This window comes from Pinus tabuliformis, chromosome 8, assembly GCF_031772625.1.
Source record: "Pinus tabuliformis cultivar Carrire ecotype Pingquan chromosome 8, CPIR1, whole genome shotgun sequence".
NCBI classification, from domain to species: domain Eukaryota; kingdom Viridiplantae; phylum Streptophyta; class Pinopsida; order Pinales; family Pinaceae; genus Pinus; species Pinus tabuliformis.
Genome location: NC_142294.1, coordinates 1,257,268,290 through 1,257,282,711, shown reverse-complemented (window position 1 = coordinate 1,257,282,711; position 14,422 = coordinate 1,257,268,290).

Below are 14,422 nucleotides of genomic sequence, written 5' to 3'. Positions count from 1 at the left end.
ATCAATGTAAAATAATTTCTTCTCGGCACACTTATGACCTTTAGTGTATTTGCTATCACAACTGTAACAAAGCCCTTTTGCTATTTTTTCTTCCAATTGTTGTGGTGTCAACCTTGTAGGTTGTGGATGGCTAGGGGAAGCAACACTTCCATCTTTAAGATTGTGAGTTGTAGGCTTCCTTGTTGCCATAATTTTGCTTCCCATTTTTCTTGCCAACCTAAATGCCTTCTCCAATGAATCTAGTTCCAAAAGGCAAACCTCGTGTTGGATGTTATCCTTTAAAGTCCCTATGAACACATCAATCCTATGCTCTTCTGGAATATCTTTTACCCTTATATTCAATTTTTGGAAGTCCTCAATGTGCTCCATCATTGAACCCTTTTGTTTGAGATTTAATAATTCGCTAAAAAACGTGTTTCTTTTTGTATCCTCATAAGGTTCTATCATTTCATCCGTAAAAATAACCCAAGTGAATATTTGTTTACTAGAGAAAAGCCATTGATACCATACAAACTGATTTGGTTCCAAATATAAAGTTGCAATGCATACCTTTTTTGTGTTTTTCACATTATGGAGATCAAAAAATTTCTCCATCTATAGTATCCATGTTCTAGATCCTTGCCATCAAACTTCCTCATATCGATCTTTGGAACATGGTGGTTCTTCGATCCAACGTTAGAGTCTATGAAATCATGATTAACATTTATTTTGTTCACATCATGAGTTTCCTTTACTACCCTTTCACCATTAGTAAGCATTTCTTGTAGAAACGTTTTCAAATATGTCTTCAAATCTGTCCTCAAATCTTCCATGCCTTTCTTTAAATCATCCATCTTAGCTTCCATGCCATCCATCTTAGCTTCCATGCTGTCCATCTTAGCTTCCACGTCACTCATCTTAGCTTCTACACCTTTCTCCAAACCATCCATCTTAGCTTCCATGCCATAAATCTTAGCTTCTACATCTTTCTTTAAACCATCCATCTTAGCTTCTATTACTTTTTGTGCGAGTGAAATTTGTTGCACTTGGTCTCGTAATTTTGTTATATCATGTTGCATTTCTTCCTCTTCTTCATGATTCATGCTAGAGCTTTCAGGTTTCTTACTAGGTGTTTCCATTTCTTTCTTTGAGGCATCAATTAATGATAATAATGCTTCACTATGCCCTTTGAATTCCTTCAAACTAATTTTTTAAACTAAGCTTATGAAAAAAAATTAAAAAACTACACACCTTTTTTCACTTTGTAGGAGCTCTATATTGAATCTAAAGTATCTTTGTAATTTTGGATCTCCAAGGTCTGCCATTTCCTCTTGTGGTAACTCTCTGAGTAATCTTTCTAACCCTGCAAGTTTGATCAAGATTGGATTCTCCAATGAAGAGTTATGCCAAATCTCACATGATGACCTGAGTATAGACTGGTTCAGTAGAGTGAACTTATACGATGTGCCTCAGGTCACTATTTCAACCTTGGGTTCTAAAAATGATACCCAAAAAACTACAGCCCATCCTCTTTCTGTAACTTCTTACAACAATTAAATATAATGCTCAGAGAGAAAGTTACGATGATTTTCCCAAGGTCACATGTTTCGAATGTAATTCAAGGGTTTGCAAAAACCCTAAATTCTTCATATTATATCTCCAAAAATATAGCGAGACAAGATCTGAAATTTGGGGTTGATATTCACCAAAATTGAGGATCAAATGGGTTTTGCTTTCAAAGTCTGGACCTTCACAAACAAACAATTATAGCGAAAATTCCACGATGACCTATTCGAGATGGAATTTTGGAGGTTTTCAAAACCCTAAATTCCTCAGATCATATCTCTAAAAATATAGCAAGAGAAGATCTGAATTTTTGACTCGAGGTGCAGAACGAGTTTGGTTCAAATGGGTTGTTGTTTTAGCTTTTGAAACTTTGTAGCGAAATAGCTATAGCAAAAATTCAATGATGCCTTTTTTAGAGTAGCGAAACCCTACAATCCAAAGCTCTGATACCAAATGTTATGAAATGAGCTCAAAAAAAGATAGAAAAGATATATCAACGCCTTAGAAATAAGCCTCCTCTAGGGGACAACCTCCTTTACATTACACAAATGAACAATTCTCCAATGATACAAATGACAAGACCTCATTTCTATATACAGGAGTCTAAGGGATCATAATATAATCAGAGCCGACATAACAATAATAATGTAATGGCACAATAACAACAATAGTGAGATTCTATGGGGCACAATAATAACAATATGGGGACAATATGGGCACAACAATATAATAGTGGGGTTATACTAATAACAATAAGGGGTTACACTAGTAGTAGAGGGACCTAACATTTATGAGGTAGAAATCTTAGATAGAAATTTCAGGAATAAAAGGCAACAGGTCATGGGGTCTTTCTCACCAAAAAATCTACGCGTAATGTACCAACTACCAAAGCCTCAAAATATCTATAACAAAGAGTTCCTTGAGCATTTCTCCAAACAAAACGATGACCTTTTAGATGTTACACACCTAGAGATCAAGTAGAGGGAAACTCAAACGGGATAAAAATGGTATGTACTCAATGGCATCCATTTCTCCCCCTCATAGTTTCGCAGCAGAAATGATGTGTAGGTTATTCGGTAGACCCGAAGCACCAAATTTTCCATGGAATGGATCTTATTAATAGAAACAACAGTTAATGCAACAATTATGAACTGGGGTCATATTTTATCATACAATTTAGCAAAGGCCATTATAGAGTATAGAAAGAAGAGAAGTGTTTATGCAAGGATTTTTCCCCCTTTCTTTATGACTACTTTTTTTGTGGACACAATTTGTTTTAGTTCTCAATTTCCAAATATGGGATGGAAGTGGACTATACAAAACTTGCTCTCCATCCATATATACCATAAAATTTTGTAGGAATCTCAATTCCACCACCATTTTTGTAACACCTGTCACAGCTTTTGATAGAACAACCCCTAGGTTTTCTAAAGAGACCGAAGTAGATATCTTGTCAGTAGCCAGATGGTTTGGAGAAGAGACATAAACCTACATTAGAGTTTTTTGGAGCATTTATTCTCTGCATGTCCTCCCATATTATGTCCCCGAAAAACTTTTGGCCAGAGAAATAACCTATCAAATAGAAGGGGAAGGAGGTTTAACCAAAGGATTAAAGGAACAGAAGAAAGCCATTTAGCCAACCTTCCAATGACAATGTGGTGCATTCGCACTACATGATTATTGAAATGCAGTAAAGGAAGCAAAGATTATTATGTCTCTGAAATTGGCTAGAGTTCCAAGAATGAAATACGACCCAAATCACATTGTTAAGGAATTTACAACTATGGTAAAAGTCAAACAATTCACCCATGAATAGGATGCCTTTGATGACCTCTTCCAACAAGAAAAAACATTTTCACAAGTTCTACATATGGCATCATTATTGTTGACCCCAAAAGATATTAATGCTTTCCATGTATATAGGAATAAGAGACTGTTAAAGGTCCCATTGGACCTATTGCAGATTGAACCAATAAGAGAGCCAACTCCTAGTGTAAGCTTGGAGGGAAGTTCCAAAGAAAATTTTGAAGAAGAAACCCAAGAGAGGTCAACTCATGAGTCAGAACACTCAGAATGACAGTCTGAAAATGGAGGAGGAAACACAAATAAAGAGTGTGAGAAAGACACATCTAAAAGTACAGAGGAAACATTTGAATAGGCCTTAGCAAAGAAGCAGGGTGAGATGGCTTCTACTTCAGCTTAGATAGGTAAAGCTCCAGTCATTGACCTGGAACAAGAATGGGAGAAATTCAATAAGAAGCTCCATATAGACACAGATCTGGAGCAAACATCTGAACTACAAACCCCTAAGCAAACCTAGCATAAAGAAAATCCAGAAACAATAGGGGGAGAAGCTATAGGTACCCAAGATATTAAGAATATACCTACTATTCCTACTTCTAAAATTGTCTTAAGAATTGAATAAATACCTCTATTAGATATATTCTATAGTCCTACTCATAAGGCTATAGTCAAAAGACAAAGGAAGAAAAGAAAACTAGATTTCATGGCCGTTACAACTACGGATAATGAACCAATGGATATTGTGTGGAAGGATACACCTATCGACCCATGAGAAAATCTTAAAAAGTTGTATCAATTCGAAGGATCTTAGGCCACAGCCACCATTAACAAGGCGATGGAAGTCTGAATGATGCTGAAGGAAAATGAACAAAAAATTCTGCTGCTAGAACAACAATTAGCCCAAGAAAAAGCTAATCAACAAGTAGAATTACAGGTAGCCCAGCTCCAAAGAGAATTTGAGCTGATGAGGATACAATACAAGGCCAACTTAGCCGAAAAGGATTCACAAATACAAGCCATGATGAATAAATTCAAAGACAACCTTTAAATTGACAAATTCATCAAAGAAACAATCAACGTCAATTCGCTACTAATGCAACAAGAAGAAATATTTTGCTAGAAAATATCACAAATAAATTCTTACTATAAGACCAGTGATAAATTAACAAACTAAGTAATTGATATGAGGTTTGAGTGTGAAGAAATCCACAAAAGGTCTTTTGAATTTATCACCTGGAAAGAATGAGAGGATGGAAGAAAGGTTGACCTACCAAAGTTGGAAGAGTACCACAAAGATATTATGTTTACGGATTGGGACTCTCGGTTGAGACAGGAAGAAAGGGTGACAACGATAGCAGCAAGAAGTATAACATAAGCCATAAATGAAAATATTCATGGTGCTAACCTTTTTAAAGAGTGTGTAGCAGGGTTTCTACCAAATGTTAAACAATTAAAGCAGCAATGGAAACAAATAGCACATGAAAAGGAGCAGGTAATTAAATAGCTAACCGAGATGAATTGGGAGACATACTCGTAGTTTCTATTAAAACCACACAGCCAGTGGATGACTCTAAGGTGTTTAACAACCTCTACACAAAGGATAGTGCCAGCATTGACAAATGCCATATTTGTTGGGCAGTTAAAATCTATAATCATCCAGTCGCCTGAGCTCAAGCCAATGATTGATATTTGTGACCTCAGAAATCAAGTTCAAAAGAGTTATTCATTAGTTTATTTTACTTTTAGTTTTCTTTTTGCCCATTCTGAGGAAGGTTGTTTGAAACCTCCTCAGCTATTTTTGTAATAATCTATTTTGAGGCATATGTTTTAGTATTTAAACCCCTCTCATGCATTTAAAGAGGGGTCCAGAAATTTTATCAAAAACACTTTTCAAGACATTACACTTTTGTACTTTTAAGGAGGTTTTAATGAAATGAATGGAATAGGATCTATTTTTCTTTAAATATCTAGCATGCTCTACTAAAATTCACTTCTATACTCTTAGAATGTGCTGGATTGAATGAAATTGGGTCAATATTGCTGAAGCACATGAGCAGGACTTATCATATATGGTACTTTTATCATATGATTATGTTTTGTTTATGTATTAAGCAATAGTTCTTCTTCAATTGTTCTATGCATGAAAGTCAGAATTATAGTTTTGCATTATTGCACTTTTGTATGATGTTAGCTCTAATTCCGTTTTGAATACATGAATGATTTTCATATGCAATATATTTGTCTCAATTGTTTTGTCTAACTATATATCCAAAACAATTATTGCTAAATGGTTTCATTTCTTTTGGCAGTTGAATGGTCTTTATTACCAATTGTTGTAGGACATCATTGTAGATCACATATCATATTTTATTCTCAGGTATATTTATAGTTAGATAATGTTAGATTAAGATATATGCATGTGTTTAGTAGTTAGATTAGATTACACTTAGATAAATCATTTCCCATTACATTTTATATCATCCCATAAATATTATCAAATCAACCATTTCTAGGAAATTGGTCCCATTATCCCCAGTCGAAGCCACTATACCAAACAGAAAAGGAGTTGCTTTCAAGGTTGAGACTGGATTTTTATCCCCCATGTTGTCACATCGATTTTCAAGGCTTCAACAAAATCCAAAATGCAAGATAGTCCTCAAAACCTTTACCTTGTCATTATTGCAGCTCAAAGCTCTAATATCCTCATGCTCATCATCATACTACTTGGCATCATCCTCTACATTCATTAGTAGGTGTTGAAATTGGGCCAACATCATATAGATGGATTAACTCTTTAAATGTCTCACTTACACTAAGGCCACCCAATCTGGAATGTGTATATATATTTTCACATAGATCTCCTCTTCTTTCACACCCAATACATCCTTCCTGTTGATTCTTGATAGGGGAATAGGCCTTTTCACATTATATAATATGATCGTCCTTGAGTTCCTATGTTAAATACACATTTGAAGTCATAGCTCTATAGAAGCTAGGAGCCTAATAAAAAGGGAAAGTCAATTGCGAGAGCCATGACTCGACTATAAAATTGTTTTCGAATCTTAAATGATTGTTGGGATTTCGAACCTTGAATGAACGTGCCCATTTCCATATGTGTCAACCACATTTGAGGGAGAGGGTTTGAAAACCACTATCTTAAGCCCTCCTCTACAATGAATGATTATGGCATGTCCCGCGGCAATGCCATCTAGTGCTTTGGAAAAGTAAGAAACCCTTTCTTCTTACCAAATATCCATGATCCACAAAAATATTATTCTAGGGTTTATAACAATAATATTAGGGATCAATAATAATCCTAGGTTTTATAATACTAAAATATTAATCTTAATGTTTATAATCTTAGCATTTATAATATTAATTTTAGAATTTAATATTAATATACTAATGTTAGGGTTTCACATATTAATCTTAGGATTTATAATATTAATCGTAATGTTTAATATTAATACTAGGTTTTATAATATTAATCTTAAGGTTTATAATATTAATCCTAGGGTTTACAATATTAATATAAGGGTATATAATATTATTCCTATGTTTAATAACCCTAGGGTTTATAATATTAATCCTATGGTTTATAATATTGAGTTTTATAATGTTAGGGTTTATAATATTTGGTTTAATATTTTGACCTTGGAGTGATATAGAAATTTATCCAACTTCGCATTATGACAAACATTGTCTCAATATAACTATCAATCTCACAATCATTGTTGTAGTGTTACATTACATTGCAATTTATTCAACATCGCATTGTGACATTACAAAATTAGTGTTTAATATTAGGGTTTATAATATTAGAGTTTCTAATATTAGTGTTTAATATTCACATTTATAATAATGGGTTTGATATTTGGTTTAATAGCATTATTTTTAATATTGGATTTATATAGTTTGATTTAAATATTGGCTTATAATAATGGGCTTAATATTAGGGTTTATAATATTCGGTTCAATATTAGGGTTTATAATAATGGGATTAATATTAGGGTTTATAATATTGGTTTTATAATGTTATATTTTATAATGTTTGGTTTAATATTGTGATGTTTGAATGGTATGGAAATCTATCCAAAATCACATTGTGACAAGCATTGTCATAATGTGACAATCTTTGCCACAATGTTACATTACATTACAATTTATTTAATGTTGCATTACATTACAATTTATTTAATGTTGCATTACATTACAATTTATTTAATGTTGAAATTTGACATTTCAAAATTATGATTTAATATTATGGTTCATAATATTGTGTATAATATTATGGTTTACAATATTAGTTTTTATAATGTTAGGGTTTGCAATGTTGGTTTCATATTAGGGTCTAATATTGTGATGTTGGAATGGTATAGAAATATATCGAATGTCGCATTGTGACAAATATTGTCAAAAAGTAATAATCAATCTAACAAGCATTGACACAATACTGCTTCCATTGCAATTTATTCAACATTACATTATGACATTACAAAATTAATGATTAATATTACGGTTTATGATATTGGTTTTATAATGTTGGGTTTAATATTAGGGTTTATAATATTGGGTTTAATATTGTGTTTATAATATTAAGGTTTAATATTGGGTTTATAATACTATATACAATATAGGGTTTCAATGTTAATTTAAACTTACTAACTTATTTGAATACATAACTTATCTTTACTTATATTAAAACTCTATACTAAAACCTAATAAAAAAACTCTATATTAAAACCCAATACTAATACTAAATGCTAAAACTTCATAGTGATTATATATTAATTAAAATAAATGTTATAATATTAGTATAATAACATTAATATATTACAATAAATGCTACAAAAAGAAGAATGGTATGCATGTGGTAGTCTTATAGAAGGAAAGGTATGGACAAGAAGACAAAAGGAAGGAAAATAAAGATGGTAGGACGTGAAGTTGCATGGCAACATCTGGAGGTGGCATCTCTACCCCCTCCTACCATAACATTCTAATTGAAAGGGGGAAGCTATCAAAGGGGGGACTAGAAATTATTCCAACAAAATAGGAGGGATTGGTATAGGTATTAATGAGGAAACAATGAAAAATACATAGCCAAACAATGCAAATAATGATGGAGGAAAAGGAGAAGCTGTTGAGGAAGTCCTAAGGCCTACACAATCAAGAAAAACTGGGAGATGTAGATTCAAGTCAAAAAATACTCCAATGGTGGTACTAACGAATCCACAAACCCAAGTTCACATGTACCGCATGAATATGTATGCGTTAATATGAAAATTTATAGGGATGTGGCCAAAAGAGAAATTTCTACAAACCTAGATTAATTATGTCTAGAAGCCCAAAAGAGAGGTTGATCTCCATTTATGTTATAAAGGATTTTTCACAATTTTATTTGCTAACATTGAAGAGAAGGATATGATCCTCGAGGGAGTACCTTATTTTATGTCGTCAACACGGCTATATATTTGACCCTTGAAGGATAATTTCACCCCAGAACAAGAAACATTAACCTTTGTTGGAGTGTGGATCAGGTTATATTCGCTGTCCCTAGATTATTAGCTCACAGAAACCCTTGAATACATAAGGAACTTGTTGGGAAATTTCCTTAAACTACTAGAGGCAACCCAACAGGGAAAATACACATTGTATGTTAGGATATGTGTGGAAATGGATATTTGAGGATCCCTCCAAGAGGCAGTCAAACTTGAACTTTAGGATGAGATATAGGTTCAGAATATTGAATACAAGAAAATGTTATTTAGATGTCGAAGATTCCATGAACATGGGAACCTCTTCGGAGAATTCCTTCTCAATGTCAAGAAAGAGCAGACAAAAACCTGTCAAGAAAAAAACTCAAAACATTTCACAAAAGTTAGTAGCAGGGGGAAAGGATGCAAGAATCAAAAATAGATAATCTCAAGAGGAAATAAGGAATCTAAGAATCACTACAAAGTTCTAGTTGAGGAATCACCTCAAGAGGAAAGAAATATTCATCTTGAGCATGAATTGTAAGAAATAGAACCAACAAAGAGCAATCTCCCCACAAATGAAGAAATCTTAAAGCCCCCAACTCAATGCCTCATAAATGAAGGAGATTTAATCCCATCTCAAGAATAGGATGAAGACCTAGACATGACACGAAGTGAAGCAGGGACAAAAGAACCAGATCTAAACAAAATAGTAGAGCATGAAGGACTAGATCTACCCCAACTATTAGAAAAATGAAAAATTAAAAGGGATAGATGTGATACCAAAAGACCAAACTAATCATTTACAATAACTATTTCTTACTAGAGATGACATTGGAATGAGGTTAGAAAACTAGTGCCTGGAGAATAAAAATTGCTCGGAGTCAAAATAAAGGCCCAAAATAGCTAGACCCCTTAGTAGATTCAACAGAAAAGAGTAAGGAAATCTAACAGTGTTGCCCTCGAGGAGTTCAAGGCCCTTCTCATAAACTAAGGTAAGATAAAATCCTAGAACCCTAGCTCCTCCACCCTCCATTCAATTTAAACTCTTAACATGGAATAAAAGAGACTTGAATAGCCCCAAAAACAAAAGAATTCTTAAAGATAAAGTAAAACAAGAAAATCATGACATTCTCTTTATTCATGAGACTAAATGCTCTGTAAATCATATGAAATTAAGCAGTGGGAAATTTTGGAATAAGTTTGACTTTGTAGATATAGAAGCTAGAAATGTAGTAGGAGGAATACTAACCCTATGCAACCCTCAAACAATCCATGTAGTTTCCTATGAAGCCACCGAATATGCCATGTCATTAGTTTGACATTATGTAGGTTCCTCAATTTCAATCCTATGTACCAATGTGTATGGACCTCAAGGAATTGATGAAAATCTTAATTTCATTCAATCCTTAGAAGCCCTCTACAAGAGGTATCCACTCACAAAATGGATCATGTCCGAGGATTTCAATATGATTGTCTCTCTTGAATAAAACAAGGGAGGATCTAGTAAACTAGAAAGAGACTCTGAAAGATTCTAGAACATGCTTGACTACATGAAGTTGGTGGACTTAGAACATGAGGATGGTATGTATACCTAGAAAAAGAGAGAGGGGGAAACTCATGATTAGATTGAGGCTGGATAGATTCTTAGTTTCAGAGAACTTAATCACGTAAGGAATTTCCTAAGAGACTAACATCCTTTATAGTAGTGGCTCATATCATTGGTCAATAACTTTGATTGCAGATTACAGGAACTCCAAAAAAAAGAGCCTTGAACATTGAGGGTTTTTGGTTGGACCACCCCATTTTTGTAGATAAAGTGAAACAATGGTGGTAGAAAGGGGGAATAATGAGAGGCTCCAAGATGTTTAGGTTACAGTAGGAACTGGAACAATTTGAAGATAATTTCAAAGTGTTGAAAAATCATGAGTTTGGAAATATCTTCCAAGCAAAAAAATAAATAGAGGAAAAAATGGAAGCATTACAAAGATCTGCAGTCAAGGAAGGTTTCACAATGGAGAAGAAAAATTAGGAGCACTCCCTTCATCAAGAATGGGAATAAATATGCATACAAGAAGATAAATTATGGAAACAAAAATCAAGGGTGTGGTGGCTTCAGGATGGAGAGACGAATGCTCAAATATTTAATTGAACTACAATCTCCCATAGAAACCATAAAAAAAAATTGAAATTGAAGAAAAAATATGAGATAATTCTACACACCCATTAGAATATCAAGTAGACTAAGCTCTAGCACGTCCATGAAATAATGGCAGATCCCCAAGGAGACATATCTGAGGCCATTATAAAAAACTTGAAGAATGTCCTAAGGATAATTATAGAGGGTATAATGATACCCTTATCAAACCAATATCGATTGAGGAAGTGGAACAAGTGGTGTGGGACATTCCTAGTGTCAAGGTGTTGGGCCCTAATGGATTTATAGTCATTTTTTCAAAGTGTGTTGGGAAACTATGGGCCAACATATTTAAGAAGTTGTATAATATTCCCACACATCAAAAAATATCCTAAAATCTCTGAATTCTACCTTCATAGCATTGATACCAAAAGAAAAATAAGATATCACTATTGATATTTTCGTCTTATTTCTCTCTATAATATAATCTATAAAATTAAGTCAAAAGTTATCACCAATCGATTAAAACCTATGCTACCAATTCTCATCTCGAAACAAAAGGTAAGTTTTGTAGAAGGGAGGTAGATTCTTGAAAATATAATCCAGGCCCATGAAATTTTTCATTTCCTTAAAGTGCAAAAAAAGGTTGGAATAATAATGTAGTTAAATATCACGAAAACATATGATAAGTTAAGTTGTGAATATTTGGAGAACCTACTGAAAGCTTTAGGCTTTCGACATCATTCAATTCAGTGGGTAATGTCTCTAGTGACCTCCACCAACTTCTCAATCATGGTCAATGGGGCTCCACTGCAACCCTTCTCTCCTTCAAGGGGCCTGAGGGAGGGTGATATTTTAACTCCCTTTCTATTTTCTCTTCTATGGAGGGACTCAACAAAACTATTAAACTATAGACTTTCATAGAGGAGATTAAAGGATTACAACCTTACTCCGAGTGAAAATCAACCACCCACCAACAATTTGTGGATGATACAATGTTTCATGGTGTTCTTACTGTCAAGGAGGCAAGAGCCTATAAGGAGATCCTTGATGACTTCGTAGAATGAATAAGTATGGAGGTTAATCAATCCAAGCCAATGATTTTATTTTTGAATACTCACATTGTTGTGCAGAGAAGCCTTACTCTCATTCTAGGTTTCCAAAGGGGAAACTTTACCATGAAGGTATCTGAGAGTACCCTTAATAGATAAAGCAAGAAATAATTCAAATTGGGAAACCATAAATTCCAAATTACAACATAAGGTCAATAGGTTGACTTACAGAGCCCTAAATTTAGCAGGCAGGATGGTGTTGACCAAAGTAGTCCTACATGTTATCCCTTTGTTTTTTCTAACAATTTTACCAAGTCCCAAAGGGATTCTTAACAAAAATAGAGAAAGCGAGCAAAATTTCCTATGGTGAGGGTTAGAGGCAAAAAAAATGGGCTCTAATGGGTTGGGATAAAATATAGAAACTAAAATATAGAGCAGGGTTAGGCCGCCATGATCTTGAAAAAGCGAATGTTGTATATGGAGAAAAAATTTGGTGGAGATGGATAAAATATGTTAACCTCCTCTTGGAAGCATTTAATAAAAATATGCTCCAAAATGTAACCCCCACTTGCTAATCTAATTTAATGACATTATGATAGGATCTAACTAATGGAACCTAGCGTGGTGAAACCAAGGATTAATATAGGACCATTGTTTTTGGGAGATAAGAAATGGTTGAACAACTTTATTTTGGGAGGATCCATGGCAATAAGAACCTAAAATAGCTATTCCAACAAGAATAACCCTCGAGAAGGTGTTTCATATAGAAGGAAAATAGAAGGTTCACCAATATTCAAACCTAGGATGAACCCATCAAAAATGGAGAAAGTTGTCCACCCTAAACACAATGAGAAACATCCATTGGGAGAAAAATTCATTGGCCCAAATTGTCAAAGGCCTAGATGAAGAACTCGAGAGAAGAAATATTTTTTACTGAGATGATGATGACCAACTAAGGTGGGGAAGAAAGGAAGGTGAACAATCTACCCTAAAGAAGGCCCATCAATATCAAATAGAGTACCATAATGATATAACAGAATCAATGTTAAACAAGCTTTGGTTAACCCCTCAATGGCTAAGAATTAAATTGTTCATATGGTTGGCTACGTACAAAAATATTATAACAGTCGAAAAATTATGCCACAAGGATTTTTTTGATCCTTCGCGATGTAGCCTTTGTGAAAAGTAGGAAGAATCGGTCCATCACCTCCTCATCATTTGTGAGTACACGACTACTTTATGGGATTCAGCTTATTAGGTTTTTCACCAAACACATAAAGAGTGGGATAGTATGAAAGAAACATTAAGAAAATGAAGAGGATAAATCTTGAAAAAAAAGGTGGTCAACTTTTCGTGGAGTTTAAGCCCTCGATTTGTGATTTGGGCAGTCGGGAAGGAACAAAACTATCATATATTTCAGGAAAAATCCTCCCCACCCTCGACCCTCATAACTCAAATCCTACAAAAATTATAGGAAACAATCCTTAGTAGCTTGATACGAACCAAGAGAACGAAATTCTGTAAACATTAGGATTAAAAGGAATACAAGCATATTAGCATGGAAGGAAGAATCCACGAATTCATGGAGCTATAATTACATGGTCGCCTTTAACCCCAAAATTTCTGAAGTTAAATTTTGATTAGACCTTGGAAAGAAATCGAGGTCAAGATGGAGCAGGAGGGGTAATTCAAGATAGTGCTAATAGGGTCCTTACGATCTATTTCAATCACTTGGGTGTGGCTAATAATAATGCAATGAAGTTCCATGCCCTAGAACAAGGGCTAAAAAATTTAGTGAGGACCAATACCAACCAATGAACCATTGAAGGAGACTAAGTGCTCAAAATCAGAGCGTCGAATCATCTTCAGCGTGGTACCAACATAGGGAAGGTTATGAACCACTCACACCTAAGCTAGATCATGCAATGAATTCAAGGAAACTTGGAAGTCATGCAGACTCTTAATTTTAATATATTATGTAGATTGGCTAACAAGGTAGCATACAAGTTGGTGAATGAGGGTGCCAAAGAGGCATCTATGATGTTGAATATGGATGGGATGAACTCCAAGAAGGACAGTTAAAAGATGATTGTGTTCTCTTAATTTAGCTAGACATGCATGAGAGAAGTCAATATCAGACTAGGATTGGGGAAGAGGTGAAAACTCGTGAAATTTCCATAACCTAAGAAGTGATAATTAATCATTAGAAACCAAAAAAAATGGTTCATATGTAATCAATACGAGAGAAGGTTTTTAGAACAAGGTGGCGTCACAATTCTCCAAATCAAAGGTATGGTGATGATAATAGCATAAAAGTCAATGTCAGAGGAGGGTAACATCCCCGGTAGGACTCCTCATGCCCCCAAGGGTTGGGCTAGAAGCAATATAGCATATTACTCTAATCATTGGTG